At 39.9% G+C, this 19,338-nt stretch overlaps 1 protein-coding gene across 5 annotated transcripts in view; it reads left to right on the top strand.

Annotated features, from left to right (window-relative positions):
* CPEB3 (cytoplasmic polyadenylation element binding protein 3) overlaps window positions 1–19,338 on the top strand; it is a 178,237-nt gene that overhangs the window by 238 nt on the left and 158,661 nt on the right. The window lies entirely within an intron of this gene.

Below are 19,338 nucleotides of genomic sequence, written 5' to 3'. Positions count from 1 at the left end.
GAGCCAGGTGAGGGGGGGGGGCGGGCTAAAGGGCCATTTCTCGGCAGGGTCCCCAGTCGCGGCCGCGGCGTCGGGGCGGGCCGTGGCGGGCTTGGGGGTGGCAGAAGTGCCTTCTGAAGCCCTCGGCGCTGGGGCCAGCGTCTGCCGCGTCTGAACCCATTTTGGGGAGTTACGCAACCCCCGTGAGGGGTCGGATGCTCTAGTACGTGAGGTTATTCCTGAGGGGTCGGCAGGGCAGTGGCTGCCTAGACGAGGTGGTTCCCACCAGAACCTCTCGGTGTATGTTTGCCCGACGAGGGGTGGGGTGGGGGAGAGGGGCGGGGTAATGGGGGGAGTTTATTCCCTCCCTCTCTAGGAACCTTCTAAAATGTGCCTGGGCTTTCAAGGGCTCGTCACTAGTCTCCAAACGGAACGTGTTCATGAATAAACAGCTCTTGCTTACTCAGCTGTGGGTCGTCAGGGGTGTTTGTTTCTCTCTCTGCTGCTGGTCGCTGTTAACCATTTCTAGTCGCCTTGACACCTCCAAGCAGGTGGATGTGTGTGTGTGTGGGGAGGGGAGGGGATCAAAAGGGGAAAATCATGAATCGCTCGTTGGTTTATTCTCTGACGCTCTAGGGACAGCTTTGGCGGGAGGAAAAGAGCTGTTGGCTAACAGGAATGCGTCTTTTTGATGACCTGTGACGTTCTCTAGCGCAGCGATTGGTAGGATGTCTGGTAGTTTTCCCCTGATTATGCCTAATTTCTGCGGCAAGAGGTTTGATTTTTCTTTAAATTAAAATGTGTTGCTTAAGCTCTTTATTTTTTTTTTACGTAGAATTTTATAATCCGCTCCTAATTCTCTGCTCAAAGTTTGCTTCCTGAATATATTTGAACTAGAGTGTACATCACCAGGAAGAAAAACAAAAATAACATGTGACCAGAAGTTTATTTGGCCTCCGATTTCTGAAAGATGCTTTTATGAAAAGCTTTGGGAATTTACATGACTAATTATAATTAATGCTTCACCTTTTTCTCATGAAATGAGAAGCAGGCCCCTGACAGGGGAGGGAAATAAGTAATTTAATCCGGGTGTTTGATATTTTAAATTCCTATTTATTGCTACTCCTACTGGGTAAGTCTTCCCTTACTGCGTATTTATCTCTTAAGCAATTGTCAGCCACAAGGAGATTGATACATACATGCCGCTCAAAAAATAGAATTTGATCTTAGCATATTGAAAATAAAAGAATTTATATTAGCATTTTCATGAAAATTCTGTTTCCTGGCTGTGTCAAAAATCCTTTGAAATAGGAAAAAGAATTTCTGTTATTCATCTTAAGAGTGATTAGCAAAAGAAAAAAAAAAAAAGCGATAAGCACCTGACCTAGTAATTCCACTCCTTGGTATCTGCCTAGGAGAAATAAAAACATATGTCTACACAAAGACTTGTATGCCAACATTCACAGCAGCATTATTCCTAATAGCCAAAAAGTGGAAACAACCCAAATACCCATCAACTGATGAATGGATAAACCAAGTGTGGTATAGTCATACAACAGAATGTGATTAGGTTATAACAAGGAATGAATTTCTGATACATGTGACAATATGGATGAACCTTGAAAACATTATGCTAAGTGAAAGGAGCCAGTTACAAAAACAACATATTGTATGATTCCATTTATATTAAATGTTAAGAATAAATTCATAGAGACAAAGTAGATTAGTGGTTGCCTAGAGCTGGAAGAGTTGGGGAGTAATGGGGAGAGATTGCTAACGGGTATGAGGTTTCTTTTGGGGTTGATGAAAATTTCCAGAATTAGAGTGGTGATGGTTACACAACTTTGTGAATTATATTGCAATTAAAAAAATGAGATAAAACAAAACTAGATTCTGGTGATGGTGGCACAGCTCTGTAAATATACTTAAAAAACTGAATTGTATGCTTAATATGAGTTAATTTTCTACTATGTAAATTACATCTCAGTAAAGCTGTTAAAAAATTAGCTCCATAGAAAATGTTCATAAGGACATCTAAAGAGAAACAGACCAACAGATAACTGATAATTATTTAACTTTAATTTTTTATATTTTTTAATTAGTATGGACAAAAATCATGATTGATAGAACTCATGAAATAAATTCCTTCAGATAAATTTGAAATGGGTGACATACATAGCTTGAATTTCAGTATTGTTTGTCAACTTTGTTTTCCTTGGCTCTTGTGTTTTCAGATAAGACTTGGAATAATTGGAATTATAATTTACTTTCTGATTCTGAAGGAAAAAACTTCTTACTTACTTAGATCTTAGTCTGACCCCCCCCAAAATAAAAAGTTGAAATGCACTTATGCATTAATAATTTTATGATGGATTTAGAAATACCTGAGTATGGAACTGTTCTAAATATGTTAGGAAATTTAAAGTAGTATATTACTTTTATGTTCTCCCATGACACTTGTTTTGAACTGTCTGCCAAAAGGGGCCCTGGAGATATTCCAAAGAGATATATAAAGTATCCAGGTGCCTTCCAAGGAGAATTGTCAATTGCCAAATTTGGTGATAAACTGCAGGCTGAGTCCACATTGCAGGCCACAGAATATTCTTCATTAATTTATTCAGCAGACATTTCCAGAGGATTTATGATGTGCCTGGGTACTCTAGTCACAAATTAAACAATAACTACCCTTTAAGAACATACAAACTACCTACCAACACTTACATTAAAAAAAATTAAAACAAGGCATTTCCATATGAAATACTACATAATGATACATGGAAGCATATGATTAAGTGCCAAATGAACTGGCCTAGAAATACAAAGTGAAGTAGAAGTTTAGAGACTGTTATGGGCTGGTGTGTTAGAGAACTTTGTGAAACAAGGGGAATTTAGGCTCTACCTTGTAGCAATAAGAATTATGTAGGTAAAGAGGTGGAGAAGGATCTTGGGTCTGGATAAGGATGAAAAGATGTAGAGAGAGGAGTTAACCTCTGTAACTGGAACTGTGTCTCTGTTGAGTAAGAGTGAAAAATATGATTGGTTAGTTAAGTAGGGAATAGTTAAAAGGCCTTGAAGCTATTAATTCTTTTGATAAGTATTTATTGAACAAGCAATATTTATGTGACAGGCACTAAGCTAGGTACTGGAGACACAATAATGAGAAAAACAAGCATGGTCCCTACTTTTGTGGAGTTTACCGTTTATAGTGGGAGAGAATCACATGAATACATTTTTTAGGTTGCAAATGTAGTACGTGGTGTTATGAGAGATAATAACTAGGGTTTTTACCTAGACAGGGAGGTCAGAAGAGTTTCTCAGGAAGTGTCCATTATGCTGAGAACTGAGGAAGAGCAACAGTTAATTGGACAAAGGGAGGAGGGAAGAGCATCCCAGGCCAAAGGACAGCATGTGCAAATACCCTGAGAAGGAAAGCCCCTTGGTGAAGAGAAGAAATTGAAACAAAGAGAGGACTTGGGGTAAAATGGGACCACAAAGGTCCGTCAATTGACAGACTCTGAAGAGCTTTGTAAGCCAATTTGAGGAATTTTGCCTTTATCCTAGAATCCTGCTGGGAGGAGGACATAAGAAATGGACTCCATTATGTAGGAAATGGAGTGTTAACTTGTAGTGGTTCCCAAACCTGCTGTGAGTCAGAGAATTACCCTGGAAATTCTGATCCATGTGCCTGTAGTTGTGCCCAATTAGCTGTTTTTTTAAAAAACAAATTTCCTAAGTGATTATTAGACCAATGGTATCTCTGCAGAAATACCGCAGTGGTTGAGAGCTTCAACTCAAACCTACATTTGAGTCTTAGCATTGCCACTCAGGGGCTCAGCAATTTGGGGTGGGTTATTGAATCTTTTTAAGCCAAAGTTTCCTCACCTTCAGGAGGAGAATTACAGAACCTACCTCACTGGGTTACTGGGAGGATTAAATGAGAAAATTCATTTAAATTGTTCAGGACAATGCTGGGTACATGGTTAAGAGCTCCATTGGTGTTAGCTCTTAATTATTACTAAAAGTTCTTGAGTCAAGGTGAGAGTGATTTAGGGGAATTAATTTCGCAGTGGTATGCAGGGTGGGTTGGGCACAAAGACAAGTTAGGACTGGCCTAGGTCTCAGTAACTTAGCCATGGTCTGTAGCTATTTCAGAAGTTTGCTTTAACACAGCTATAAGTTCTTGAAGAGCCTTAGATTGGCTAAGTAGCTTTCAAATAGATAATGTTCCTGGGTCTCTTAAAGGACTTTTATAGGGAGACCTTGGTCCCCAGAATACATTTTACTGGCTTAGCATCTATAATGTTACTTTTTTTTATATAAGTTTATTTATTTTATTTATTTTTGGCTGCATTGGTCTTTGTTCCTTTCTCTAGTTGCAGTGAGCGAGGGCTACTCTTCATTGCCGTGTGAGGGCTTCTCATTGTGGTGGCTTCTCTTGATGCGGAGCACGGGCTCTAGGCGCACGAGCTTCAGTAGTTGTGGCACGTGGGCTCAGTAGTTGTGGCTCACAGGCTCTAGAGCGCAGGCTCAGTAGTTGTGGCGCACGGGCTTAGTTGCTTCTTGGCATGTGGGATCTTCCTGGACCAGGTCTTGAACCCCTGTCCCCTGCATTGGCAGGCGGATTCTTAATCACTGCACCACCAGGTAAGCCCTTTAAGATTACTTTGAATTGACCTTTTCTTAATTCTGGACAGAGGCTTCACTGGCCACTTATAGAAGACAGTCTAAAACCTGTCTCTTTGTCTTCATTTGCTATGCAGAGAATAGAATTTTAACGGCTTATGTCAACTCTAACGGAAAAGATATTTACAAAGGGTAAATAATTTTACAAAAAAAATCATCATCATCTTCTTTCCCTCATAAATATTGTGGAAGACTCATTACTTTTCATTGTCCTTGGTTAAATTCCTCTCTCCGGGTTAGGTGTACCTGGGATAAGGCAGTGGTGTGTCAAGTGTAGGTAAAAATCACAGGATAAGATGCCACATCTTCCTTCTTGTATCTTGTTTCAGGAGTATCAATTTTACGCGAAAATGTATACATAAAGAATTATTTTCTTTTTTAAACAAGCGTGGATGTCAGAGCAGCAGTTCTCAAAAAGTCGTCTAACAGACTCCTAGGGCTACCTGAGAACCTTTCCAGGAGGTATGTGAGGTCAAAGCTATTTTTATAATAATACTAAAACATTATTTGCCTCTTTCACTGCATTGGCATTTACACTGATAGCACAAGCAATGGTGGATGTAACTGCTTGTATCTTAGCACCATTAAAGGCACTGACACCAAACTGTACTAATGGTTATATAGTCTTCACTACCACACACATAGAATAAAAACAAAAGTTCACTTAAGAATGTCCTTGATTAAGCAGTAAAAAATATTCATTTATTAAATTTTGACCATTGGATATGCGTATTTTAAATATTCTGTGTGATGAGATGGGAAATATGCACACTTCTGCTGCATCCAAAGTATGATAGTTGTCTCAGAGCAAAACACTTTACATGATTGAGCTACAAGCTGAACTAGCTACTCATCTGACACTATTTTACCTGAAAGACTGACAAACATTTTAAACTTCTGTGCTGTTAAGAAAGTGAAAAGACTTTCACTCGTTTCAGAATGGGAGAAAATTTTTGGAAATAATATATCTGAAAAATGACCTGTGTCTAGAATATATAAAGATTTGTTGCAACTCAATAATAGAAAGGCAAAGAACCCAATTAAAAAATGGACAAAGGATCTGAATAGACATTTCTCCAAAGATATACAAATGGCCAGTAAGCACCTGAAGAGATGCTCACCAACGTTAGCCATCAGGGAAATGCAAATCGAAACCGGGATGAAATACCACTTCACTCTCCCTAGGGTGGCTATAATAAAAAAGATGAATAATAAATGATAAGTGATAATAAGTGTTGGTGAGAATGTGAGGAAGTTAGAGCTCTAGTACACTGCTGATGGGAAGGTGAAATGGTGGGGCCATTTTGGAAAACAGTCTGGCACTTCCTCAAAATGTTAAACATAAAGTTTCCGTATGACCCAGCAGTTCTACCTCCAGATATATACCCAAGAGAAATGAAAACCTGTCTACACAAAAACTTGTACATGAATGTTCATAGCAGCATTATTCATAATAGCCACAAAGTGGAGCAACCCAAATGCTTATCAACTGATATATGGGTACATAAAATGTGTCCATACAATGGAATATTATTCAACCATAAGGGATGAAGTACTGTTAAATGCTATAGCATGGCCAAACCTTGAAAACCTTGTGCTAAGTGAAGTAAGCCAGTACGAAAGAGAACATATTCTATGATTCCATTTATATGAAGTGTTCAGAATATGTAGGTCTACAGAGACAGAAAGTAGATTAGTGGTTGCCTAGGGTTGAGGGAGATGGAGTTTTGAGGAGTGACAACTAAGGTGTGCAGGGATGTGCACCTCTTTTTGAGGTAATGAAAACATTCTAAAATTGATTGTAGTGATGACTGCACAACTCTGTGAATATACTAAAAATCACTGAAGTGTACACTTTAAATGGGTGAATTATTTGGTGTTTGACTTGTATCTCCATAAAGCTGTTGTTTAAAATAACACCAGATAAAGCCTTAAAATCCATTGTTAATTGACTGATGTATTAACTTATGACATATCAAATAGCTATTGAAACAAATGAGATATTTCTATATAGGCCATAATGAAAAGTTGCTAAAGATGTAGTGGTCATCAGTTAGGTTTTTTTTTTGTTCCACAGAAATCAACTCTAGCTAATTCAGTCCCACTAGGGGACATTTGTTAATGTCTGGAAACTTTTTTGATAGTTACACTAGCATCTGGTGGGTTGAGACCAGGGATGCTGCTAAACATACTATAATGCACAGAACAGCCCCTCACAACAAAGATGTTGTAGCTCAAGATGTCAGTAGCGCTGAGGTTGAGAAACACTGAGCTAACTTAAACAAAAGGAAATTTATTGGAAGGAATTGGGTGAGCTCGCAGGATTGAAAGTAAGGCAGGAGAACCAGGCTGGAAGCAGCCAGATAGGCTACCACAGAGAATCGTCTTGCAGCAACATTCCATGCTCTCATATGGGTTCAGCACTGGAATGGATAAACTCCCTCCAACTGTTTGTATTCTGCTCACCGTTCAAAATCTAAGGAGAGAGCATCTAATCAATCTTCCTTGCCACTTGGCTAAAGGAAGGCAATGTACCTTGAATGAAGGCAGTTCCTCAAAAGGAAGTACATTCATTAGCAAGCACTTTTGACTATATAGTTATGATTCATTTACTATCTAGGTGCTGAGGATAGAGAGCAAAAGAGACAAAAATGCTCTTGTGGAGTTTATATTCTTTTTTTTTTTGCGGTACGCGGGCCTCTCACTGCCGTGGCCTCTCCCGTTGCGGAGCACAGGCTTCGGACGCGCAGGCTCAGCGGCCATGGCGCGCGGGCCTAGCCACTCCGTGGCATGTGAGATCTTCCCGGACTGGGGCACGAACCCGTGTCCCCTGCATCGGCAGGCGGAGTCTCAACCACTGCGCCACCAGGGAAGCTCCCGGAGCTTATATTCTTATGCTGCTAAATCAGGGCAGATCTTTAATAACTTAAAGAAGAATAGCTGCCAAACTCTAAAACCAATAAATACTACCCATATGTTAAGTGAAAAAAGCAGGGAGTAGATAGTATCTATAGTGTTATCCAAATTATTATTTTTTTTAACTTAGCATGTGTATGTAAGGAGATTTCTAGAAAGAAACATAGGAAATGTTTTTTGTTGTTGTTTTTTTTAATATTACATGTGGATGGTGAAACTGAATATGGGGAGAGAAGCCTACTTTTCACTTTATTCCCTTATGATGTTTTCATTTTCACCATGAGCATGTATTTCACAGTTAAAATTTTTAAATTAAATTAAAAAAAATCATTGGTGCAAGTGAAGGATGATTAAAGGCTTTTAAAAAGTCACAATATTGGGAGTTCCCTGGTGGTCTAGTGGTTAGGATTCCGGGCTTTCAATTCCGTGGCCTGGGTTCAATCCCTGGTCGGGAACTGAGATCCCACAAACAGTGTGGCCAAAAAAAAAAGTCACAACATTATGGTGGTTCTGCTTATTATGGAAAAATGGAAAGAAAGAAAGAAGAAGAAAACCTGACTGGAAAGTGTGGCCTGTAATCATTTAACATATTTGTTGAACACCTACCTGCCTTAGGTCCTTTTTGGACAAGGTGGAATATAAGTAAATAAAATATCAAGCAGCAGCCATGTGTGAGGCGCTCTGTGAGGTGCTGTAGCTGGGAGGGGATTGACATTTGAAAAAGACCTGACAGCTGCCCTTAACGACTGCCTGTTGGCATCTAGTTATTGAACACCTAATATGTGGCATGGGCTGGGCCCTATACACACATCATCTCAAACCCTAACAATGACCTTATCAGATGGATGGCTGTGTCTCTCATATCACAGATAAGAACTTGAACACTGGAGAGATGAAGTCATAGCAAATAAGTGGCATAGCTGACCTTTGAATCCAGGTGTATCTGACTTCACTGGAGAACAGTGTATGAATATGTGATAGTTAAATAACAAGTAAAGAAGAAAGTGATTTATTGCAAGAGCAATCACAGAACTACCCATGATTAATTTCTGAAGAATTTTACAGATAGGTACCCCAGGAGCTCAGAGAAGGGAAGAGGAGTTGCTGCATATTGGAGTGGTCTGGGCAGGCTTCCTAGTGGAGGAGTGGTTTGAAGGTGGGTCTGGGCAGGCTTCCCAGTGGAGGAGTGGTTTGAATTGGGTCTCGAAGGAGGAGTATATGGATATGTAAAGAGAAAGGCAGTGTCAATCTTTACTAAATGCCTGCTTGAGTCTAAAAACACTTCACCTAATCCACGTAGCCTCATTTGGGAGGTGAGGAAACAGAGGCCTCCGCTTACACCCACCCCCTGCCAGGAATAGGCTCTTAATAGGCCTTAATTTTTGGCAATCTGATAGGCGTGAAGTGAAATTTCATTGTCATAGTCAAATGTTTACCTCTATTTTATTGCTTCTGGGTTTTACCTCTTGGGTAAGATGAATTAATGATAGAAGAGAAAGTGTATGTAATAAACTAAAAGACCAGGATATAGTCTTTTGGGAGAAGAGATATTCAGTATAAGTCGTTTTCCTCTACTAAAAGAGTTTTAGGCTTTTATGAAGGTATTATAACTAATATGATACCCTACAGCTGAAATCTCAACTCGATAAGTCTGAGAAATATCACCTATTTGTTTATTCAACACAAGTTCTTGAGCTCCAACTATGTACCAGACACTGTGGGAATACTGGGGATACAAATATATGAATAATACATTGTTAGTCTGTTCTTGTCATCAGGTTGTTTACCATTTAATGGAAAAGACATATTGTCATATATTTACAATATATGGAAATCTGAGCCAATATATCTGCACACACTCCCTGAAACCTAGGAGTCCTCCTTGAGTCATCCTTCTCCCTCATCCCCCTACCCTTCAGTCAGTCACTAAGTATGGTCCATTTATCTCCTAAATATCTCTCAAATCCATTTATTTTTTTTCCATTGCCCCCTCCCTTCACCCTAGTCCAGTTGCCTGTCATCTCTTACCTGGGACTACTTACTAGTCTCATAATTGGTCTCCCCACCTTTGCTTTCATCCCTCTTCAACTGGTTTGACAATTGGCCTCTCCAGTTTACTCTTTCTTCCTTCGATTCACGAGTAGAATGACTTGTTAAGAAATGTAGAACTGCTCATGGTGCCTGCTTGAAGTCCTTCTGTGGCCTGTTTAAATCCTGGTGAGAAGGAGCCAGCAGAAAGCATAAATTTAGCAATTTGGGGAAAAGGGGAATAATCCATGAATTATGCCTTCTAAGCTTCATGAGGGCAGGCCAGGACCATACCTGTTTTGTTCACTATTGTATCCCCTGTGCCTTGCACAGAGCCTGGCCCTTGGCAGGTGTTCAGTAAATATTTAGCAAATTTTTAAAAGGGAGAGACACTTCTAAGGCGAGAATGAACCCTGAGATGTTTGGAATTGGAAGTATCGATACAAACTAATGATTTTATAGATATACATACATAGATAAACACACACAGATGTGTGCATACATATGCTTTTGGCTCTATCTGCTGAGAGGAGCTAAGGCAGTTATACCCCAGAACCAATGAGTATACCTAGTGCTATCTCCAATAGAGGGAACAAGGGCTCTTTGGAGAAACTGCTAATCCTAGACTAGTAGGAAAGGACAAGTACATGAACCTGGAACATCTGCAGTGCCAGAAAGTAGGGATGTGATAAAAAACTGATGGGGCCATGTCAAAAGGGCCTAGGAGTCAACTTGAAGGGACCCCAATGGCCAAATCAGGGACATTTTGAGTAACATAATAATAATGAATTATAACCTATAAAATAAAATATGAATCTGTGAGTCTATGCTATTAAAAATAAATGAATAAATCAGGGGGTAAGGAAAAACTCTTCCTTATAGTGGCATTCCAATTAATTAGAAGCATTGATGAAAACAGCAAATCACCACTTGCAAACACCACAGGAATAATTGATATAGGCAAGAATCAATGATGGATGCTAAAATTAGTGGGTGAAAGTATGTTGATAAACAGGATGTTCACATAGTCAGAAAGTATCTTCCCAAAGATATTTAAGTAGAAAGGGGAAAATAGTAGCTTTACAGTGGAGAAATCTGGCAGACACTACCTTAACCAAGTGATCAAAGTTATCATTACCACAATGGGGCATATCCACATCATGTTCCTTTTGGAATGATGCACTAAGAAGGACACAACATGACTTCTGTGGTATTATTGCCAAAAATGCATGACCTGAATTTGATCATGAGGAAACATCAGAGACACCAAAATTGAGGGACATTCTACCAGATAGCTGCCCTGTGTTCTTCAAAAGTTTCAAGGTCAGGGGACTTCCCTGCTGGTCCAGTGGTTAACACTCCACGCTTCCAATTCAGGGGTGTGGGTTCGATCCCTGGTCGGGGAATTAAGATCCTGCATGCTATGCTGCGTGGCCAAAAAAAATAAATAAAGTGTCAGGGTCATGAAAGACAAATACTGAGGAATTGTCCCGTATTAAAGGAGACTAAGGAGACATGACAACTAAATGCAATGTGTGATTCTTGGTTGGATTCTTAGAAGGGGCATTAGTTGGCCAGTTGGTAAAATAAGGTCTGTAAATTAGATAATAGTACTGAATCAATGTTAATTTTCTGATTTTGATAATTGCACTGCGGTCATTTAAGATGTGAACATTTGGAGAATGTGGGTGAAATGTGGAGGGAAATTCTTTTTTGTAACTTTTTTTTTTTGCGGTACGCGGGCCCCTCACTGTTGTGGCCTCTCCCGTTGCGGAGCACAGGCTCTGGACGCGCAGGCTCAGCGGCCATGGCTCACGGGCCCAGCCGCTCCGCAGCATGTGAGATCTTCCTGGACCGGGGCACGAACCTGTGTGCCCTGCATCGGCAGGCGGACTCTCAACCACTGCGCCACCAGGGAAGCCCTTTGTAACATTTTTGTAATTCTGAAATTATTTCAAAGTGAAACATTAAAAGTAAAATAAAACCCCTTTTTTTTGAATTTTATTTTATTTACTTTTTTATACAGCAGGTTATTAGTTATCCGTTTTATACATATTAGTGTATGTATGTCAATTCCACTCTCCCAATTCATCCCACCACCACCACCACCCTGCCTGCCACTTTCCCCCCTTGGTGTGCAGACGTAAAACTCCATTTTTAATGGTTTTGTATTGCCCTCACTTACTTTATCTTGCTTTACTTTACTCCCCACCTCCTTCCAGCTTCCCAAATGAACCCTGAACTCTAGCATGCTAGCTAGTGGCTTTCTTCTTTAGTTCCTTGAATACACCATGCTTCCTCCTCTTCAGATCCTGACGGTAAGAAGCAGCATGGTATTCTCTTTGCATGGAGCATACTTCCTTTGAAATTTATCCTTTTGTTCTTTAAGGCTCATTTTACTTACTCTAGAAAACCCCTCCCTGACCCCCTAATGCAGGTCCCAACATTGTATGGTTTCATAACATCTGGTACTTTTTCATAGCATTTGTATCACAACTGCCATGAAATTATCATGGAGTTTACTGTTTAAAGTCCCTCTCATTCACTAGAAATGAATGTTCATAAAAGATGGAGGGATTGTCTTTTTTTGCTCAATATTATTTCCCTGGAACCTTGCACAGATTTTCAATGACTATTTGAGTAATTAATGCAAGTCATGCAATGGAGCATCCCCCCTGCCAAAAAAAACCCAACACAACTTGGATGAAACTGGACACAGGAGACGTTTTAAGTTTGAGGAGATGAAGGCAGGGACCAGAATTGGTGGCAGTGACAGAAAAGGATAGATGGAGGAGTCTTATCATGGAAGGAGCCATAGGACTTGATAAGGGAGGAGGAAGAGTCAAAAATGACTCAGGTTTAATCATCAGCTGCAAAAAGGTACACAGTTGAAATGGCGCTTGAGTCACTTTTCCAGCAGTATTTTTTGAGAGTATGTTCCTAAACATTTGAAAATGGTCTCTATTTATTTTTAATAAAAATGCTTTAAGTGGTAAAATACTGTATTATGTGGTAAATACCAATTGTCATGCTGATTGGTATGTTTGGCATACTAAAAAGTACTAGAGTATTTTAATAAAAATACTATAAACCCATGGTAAAATACTGCCTTGATTCATATTAAACAATAAAAATGACTATGTGAGAACACCTGAGTATCCCTCTGTAGTGGGTACTGTGGTGCTCCAATCCACATCCTCTCATGGGTAATGTACTCCTCCCTCAGCTGCTGGAAATTTTAGTTCCTGATGGTGAAAAGCTTTGTTTTTGCTGGGTGTTGCCTTAGGTTGCAGGGAACTGCCTCACTTTAGGTTATCCTCCCAGGTTATGCCTCACTGGCCCACAGCCAGTGACTGGCTGATTTAAGATGCAAAGACCCAGCTTCCTTGCCTTATTTGAAGACAGGTCTGAGGGACCTGTCTCAGCTACCACAGGTGTTGGCCAAGTTGCAACCACTCTGGGGTCAGTGGCTCCCTCTGACTCTCCTGGTCTTCCTCATTGCCTTGCAGATGTATTTGCCAGTTGCGTCCTGCCTCAGTACATCTCTTGCTTGAAATTGGTCTCAGAATCGGTCTCCAAGGAACCTAACCTATGACACTATCTAATCTGCCTACTCTCTAAAGGTTGCCATCATTGGAACCTCTGTGTGTGTGTGTCTGGGTTTTGTTTTTGTTTCCTCCCCCAAATATACCCCAAAAGTGCCCAAATTAAATGTACACCTTGATGAATTTTCAAAAACTCAGCTTCATTTTTATCAAAGAAAGAATAAGAAAATGAGTTTGGGTAGAGTGAGAACCACCTACATTTACAACTTCCTCATGGTGAAAACTTTGAGGGAAGGGCGGGTTGCCAAGGGAAGTTGGAAGTTTCTCTGATTTTAAAAGAGCAAACAGTTTTGCTCTTTTGGTTGACTGCAGTGAGCTCTGAAATGAGAGGAACAATCTCAGTATACTTCATAATACATGTAAATGAAATGGGGAAAACAATGAGTGTCAGGGACTAGAGGAGAAACTGAACCATTTCACTAGAGGAAATGATTCAGAGAGAGGAAAAGATGATCTTCCTGAAGGTCAAATATCTATAAATCAAACATGTCAAAATATTGCTAAAATTTTGAGTAACCAAGATTTTTCTGTTAGTCAAGCTCTTTATAGTACTCTTTTGATTTTAAAGTAAAATTTCAAGAATTCTTCTGTGTTTTTGTTTCTCAGTGATAGAGCTTTCATCGAGAGTGTTTAGTTCCCCTCTGTTCAATTCTTTCTGTCTCTAACATCACCCTCCTCGTTCTCTCCTGCCTGGATGATACAATAGCTGGCCTTCTAATCAACTATCTCTCTCTTTCCACTTTTATCCCCACCACAGTCTGTTCTTCACACAGAACCACGATGGCCTTTTTAAAGCATAAATCAGATCATGTCACTGCCCTGCTTAAAACTCTCCAGGGGATTCCCATCACACTTAGAAAAAACCCCCAAAATCTTAATTTAACCTAAAAGGCACTATACCATATGGCTCCTGACTGCCTCTCAGACCTCATCTTGTACCACTTTCTCCTTGTTTACTCTAGCTACAATAGATTAGATGTTCCTCTAAAGCAGGGGTCAGAAAACTAAGAGGGGCCAAATTGTGCTAGAGGCCTATTTTTATACTGCCATTTTTAAAGGATTGTGAAGCAACTACAACAACAGGAACAAAAAGAATATGGAACAAGAGACCTTGTGTGACTTGCAAAGCCTAAAACATTTACTATGTGGCTCTTTTACAGAAAAAGTTTGCCAACTTCTGCTTTAAAGGCTTATCCCTCCTGCATTAGGATCTTCACATTAGCTGTTCCCTTTGCGTCCTCCACTACCAGTCTTCACATGGATGGGTCCTTTTAATTCAGGTGTGAACTGGATTCAGGTGTCACTTCATCGTTAAGGCCTTCAATGACTACCTAATGTAACTATCTTACCAGATTCTCTCAATCACATCAACTTTTTTGTTCTTTACAGCATTTATCTGATATTTACTTATTTTTATTTTTTCAATAACCATTCCCCCTCTCCCCCACGTAGAAAGATCTTTTCTTTCTTGTATACTACTTTTGAGTATTCTTGATCTTGCATTTAGATGGAAGAGAGCAATAGTAAATGTTTGGAGCCTACTGCGTAGTTGGTGCTCAATAAATGTGCTGAATGAGTGAATTTCCAGATTATTTCTGCATATGAAGTTTAGGTCTTCTGCTTTCTTTTTGTCCTCTCTGAGAGGATCTACAGTGCAAACTGCAATAAAGAGCTACCTGAGAATGGAGACACCAAACAATGCCTCTCCCTTAAGAGAACAGATAAACTTCTCTTTTCCCTTTCCTTTCTTTCTCTGGGAGAGCCCATTGATAGAAGAGTGGGATGTTTCAAAGGGATGTCTCAAGGACAACTTATATAAAAAAAAAAAAAAAAGAAAAGAGGAAAAAAGTTTCTTTTCATCTTTTTCTTTCGCGAGAGGAATTTTTTAGGGTGGTAAGATTGGTCGAGGTCACATTTTCTACAAGGCTCTGAGGCTTTTGGGTGAAGAGTTTAGGTGGAGGCCTCTGCTTGGGAGATGGATTTAACACTAAGAGGAACCAGGCCTGAGCTCAAAAGAGAAGCCAAGAACAATGTGAATAGGGCTTGTTCTAGGTGGTCAGGTATGAGGGAGGAAGGTAAAAGCCCAATAAGCACAGGTCCTGGATTTTTCTAGAGTTTAATTATTTCACATGATCAGGCCACATGTTTTGACTTTTGGTAGGAAAAATATGGTTACTAAAGCAATGGGAGGCATTGCCTGCTGCAGCTAAGACCGGTGCAACCAAATAAATTACCTAATTAAAAAAGTAAAAATAAAGCAATGGGAGGCAGTGACTGTAAAGAAAATGTGGGCACTGTCCTCTGGGTGTGGCAAGATGTGAGGGATAAGAGTTAAGCTATAGAGCTTGAGTTTTGGAGTCAAAATAGACCTGAGCTTATTCATCCACTGGTTATGTCACCTTGGGCAAATTATTTAGCCTTTCTAAACCTTGGTTTCCTTATCTGAAAAATGAGAAGAATGATAGCTTCTGTATTTTAGGATTATTTTGAGGATTAACTGATAAGGCATGTAAAATACTTATTTAGATGCCTACATAAATAAGTGATCAGTTAGTATAAATATCATCATCATCATTGCCAGGTGGTGAAGAAATTTTCTAAAGCTACAGATGTTGAAACTAATGAACAATAAAATCTGTACCCTCTAGCAGTTTAAGGATATGTCCCACTGTATTTTGCTTCCATAAGTAGGAACACAGGATATGGAAAGAGGTGAGGTAAGAAATGTGTGGGAGCAAGATAATTGTTGTTCGAAGAAGCATGGTCTTAACACAACTCATTTGACTCCTAATGTTAAGTGGAAAGGAGACAAGGAAATCTGTACTTGTGTAGACCTTCCAGATAAACCCATCTGCATGTCAATGTTAGCTTTGGATTTCATACATTGACCTCTACTGCTTTACAGTTTATTGAAAATGCCCTTGTACATGCTAATATAATTCTGATTATTTGGGTAGGGTAGCTGTTATTATTATCTCTGTTTTATTCTAGAGGAAACGAAGACTAAGAAATTGAGACATGGGTTTTAGAGTCATATTGCTAGGGTTTGAAACCTGGCTTCTCCACTTCCCAACAGTGTAACCTAGGGTAAGTTACTTGAACTTTCCAGAGCCTCAATATCTTCATCTGTGAAATGGGAGTAATGAAGATACATACCTCTTAGGATTGTGTGAAATTATTCATGTAAACAAAGTACATGGTATGGCAAATAGTATGTGTTCAATGAATATTTGTTATTGTCATCTCCCAGGGCCACGCAGCTAGTAAGTGGTAATGCTAGTATCTAAATTTAGATAATTGGATTTCATACCTTATGGCCTTTCCACACACCACCTCCCATAATATTAATAATGTTGACTCTCTGCCACTGTGATGATGTATGATCCATAACATTAGGACAGGTGGTCTAATTTGTTTTTCCAAAAGTGGTAGGAGATCTGTCTAAAGTATCCCTTTTGGTACAGTTGGCACACATATCTGTTTCTCAGCTTCCTCAGTAAGAGGACAGCTGTGGCTTCAGGACAGAACTACAACAAAAAGCTCTGGACTTTGTTTCCACTGGTTGGAGCAAAGTGCTGAGGATACCAGTCTGCCACATGAGAAGACAGAGATAGCCTACATTAAACTGAACCAATGGGAGACTTGTAGTATAGTTGAAAAAGCATGCAAACTATAACTAGTAAGTTGGAAGACTTGAATTCTAATCTTGGATCCACCAGTTATTAACTATATCTTGTAACATCTCTGAGCCTGGGTTTCAACATCTTTATTGATTCTTTATTTTTCTAGCTTTATTGAGGTATAATTGATACCCACATATTTACCGTAGGGATCCCAATAGTCATCCTTGTTGCTGTCACCTATTCATACAGTCCCTTTGTGGAAATTAGGAAAGGATGCCTTTTCCTCCAGGCAGAAGCAGCTTTGCCACTAAGGTTCATGAGCTTGGTGACCAGAGCATGTAGATTTCAGTCTCTACTAGCCTCCTTGGCCAGCCTTCTGGTGCACTGCAGAAGCAAACGCGAGGGCCCTGTCTGTGCCGTCTTTCCACTGCACAGGGCTGTTAATATCAAGTGAGATAATAAGTTGAAGGAGTTTGGTAAAGTCTAATTCCCTCTGTGAATGTAAAGCACTGATATCACACAAACACTACCTGATTTCAAATACCAGGATCCAAGGGTGACTTGGGTAGACATTCTGACCATTGCCCTTCCCTTTGGTTCTGATGATCCGGGTGACTCGTTAACTTGTACAACACCTATTGTGTACGTCTGTAGAGATTGTGGCCAGGAAAGATTTTCTCCACCATTTTCAGGCCTGGACAAGCCTTCCTCTCTAGATATAAGACTAAAATCAGTTCTTTTGATGATTCATCCTCTTGGAAACAATCATGTTGTTTTTAGAGCACCCTGGAGTGGGACTGGGTCTTCCCCATAGGTGGAATTTGGAATCCTTTGGTTAGAATTTATCTTTGGTTTTCAGGCAAAGGTCATTGTATAAAAGCTTTGCATCAAGGGGAGAAAGAAAATTTGCTGAACCATAATTTGCCCTCTTTTCACACCTCTGAAGCCCAAGCTATCTGCTGGGCTGTTTAGATCAAGTAGGACAAGAGGACCTGCTTGTATGGACAGGTAAATCACCTTTCTAAGTTTCCATTTTGTTATCTCGAATTAGGGACAATAACAGTACTTACCTCATAGGTTTATTACATGGATCAAATGAACTAATAAGTAGAAAGCACTTGGCACACAGTATATGCGCAATACATGTTAGCTCTAATTACTAGGCTCCCTGCAGGATACTCTACCTGACTTTGAGGAAGAACAAAAGCATAAATTCCAGTGCCTTCCCTCAAGAAGCTTAGAGTTCTAGCTGGGGAATTAACATAATTATACCAGAAAAGGTAAATAGAAATGCAAAGCTATAAATGTGTGGTACAGATAGACGCTGTTTTTAGGAACTGGTGTTTGAACTAGGCCCCGAGGAAAGGTGAGATTAGGATAAGTAGAGAGGATGAGGAGGGTATGCCATATGGGATCGGTAACATTAGCGAGGTTCAGGACCACAAGTAGACCAATTTGCCTGGAGAAGTGGGGCCAATGCTATCTGAGAATATAGGTTGGGATTAGAAGGAGAGAACCCTAAATACTAGGGTAAATGTTTGCTCTTGTCCCATAGAGAACGATGAGTGACACGGTAAAACTTGAATATGGAACTGTCCAGCAGGCAGTTGGAATGCTCTTGGGAAAATGCTCAAAGCTGTAGCTAAAACTTTGGGGATGGAAGTTGAAATTGTGGAAGCTGGTGATACTTCTAAGGCAGCTCCTTGAGAGGTGCCTGTTGATTCCAATTTAATGAGGGCAACCTGTGAACAGCATTTAAAGTGAAATGGTGAAAGTGTCAGGAGATTTGAAGAACAACTTAAAACATTAACTAGGTAAGGTTTGCTTCTCTGAAGTCTTTGCTTCCCAGGGGGAAGCTGTATCTAGTGACCAAGAGACTGAGAAGAAACTTCAGAAGTGAAGAACCAGGAGAGCAGTGTCTTCAAAGACAATGGAGTACTGTTGTGTTAGTTTTCTCCTGATCTGTAACAAATTACCACAAGCTTAATGGCTTAAAAAAAAACCAAACCCACTCATTTACTAACTTACAGTTCTGTAGTCAGCATGACTGTGGGTTCTCTGTTCAGGGTGTCCAATCCACTTTCAGGTTCATTCTTATTGTTGGCAGAATTGCCTTTACAGGACTAAGGTTCCTGTTTTCCTTCTAGCTTGGAATCTTGGAGGGCCGTCTTAGAATTCTGCCTAATGCAAGTGTTTTATGAAGGATAAATGGCAAATAAAATAAGAATTGAAAAGGTGTCAGTTGGTCATTGGTGATTTGAGTAAGATCAGTAGCAAGAGCAATTTTGGCAGGATTGTAGGGGCAGAAGCCAGATGCAGTAAGTTTGTGGAGTCAACTGGAAGTGAGAAAGAAGTAAAGCTTGGATTTAGTGGTTTCTTTCAAATGGCCAGGCTGGAATGGGAAGGAGAAAGTTGGACATAATTAACTAATGAACTAGGTCTCAAGGAAACTAGATGGAATGAACTCTAGACTATAGATGGAGGGATTAGTGTGGACTTGTAGG

The sequence above is a fragment of the Orcinus orca genome, chromosome 14 (assembly GCF_937001465.1).
Source record: "Orcinus orca chromosome 14, mOrcOrc1.1, whole genome shotgun sequence".
NCBI classification, from domain to species: domain Eukaryota; kingdom Metazoa; phylum Chordata; class Mammalia; order Artiodactyla; family Delphinidae; genus Orcinus; species Orcinus orca.
The sequence above is the reverse complement of the archived record's forward strand: the minus strand, read 5'-3'. Positions and strand labels throughout refer to the sequence as shown.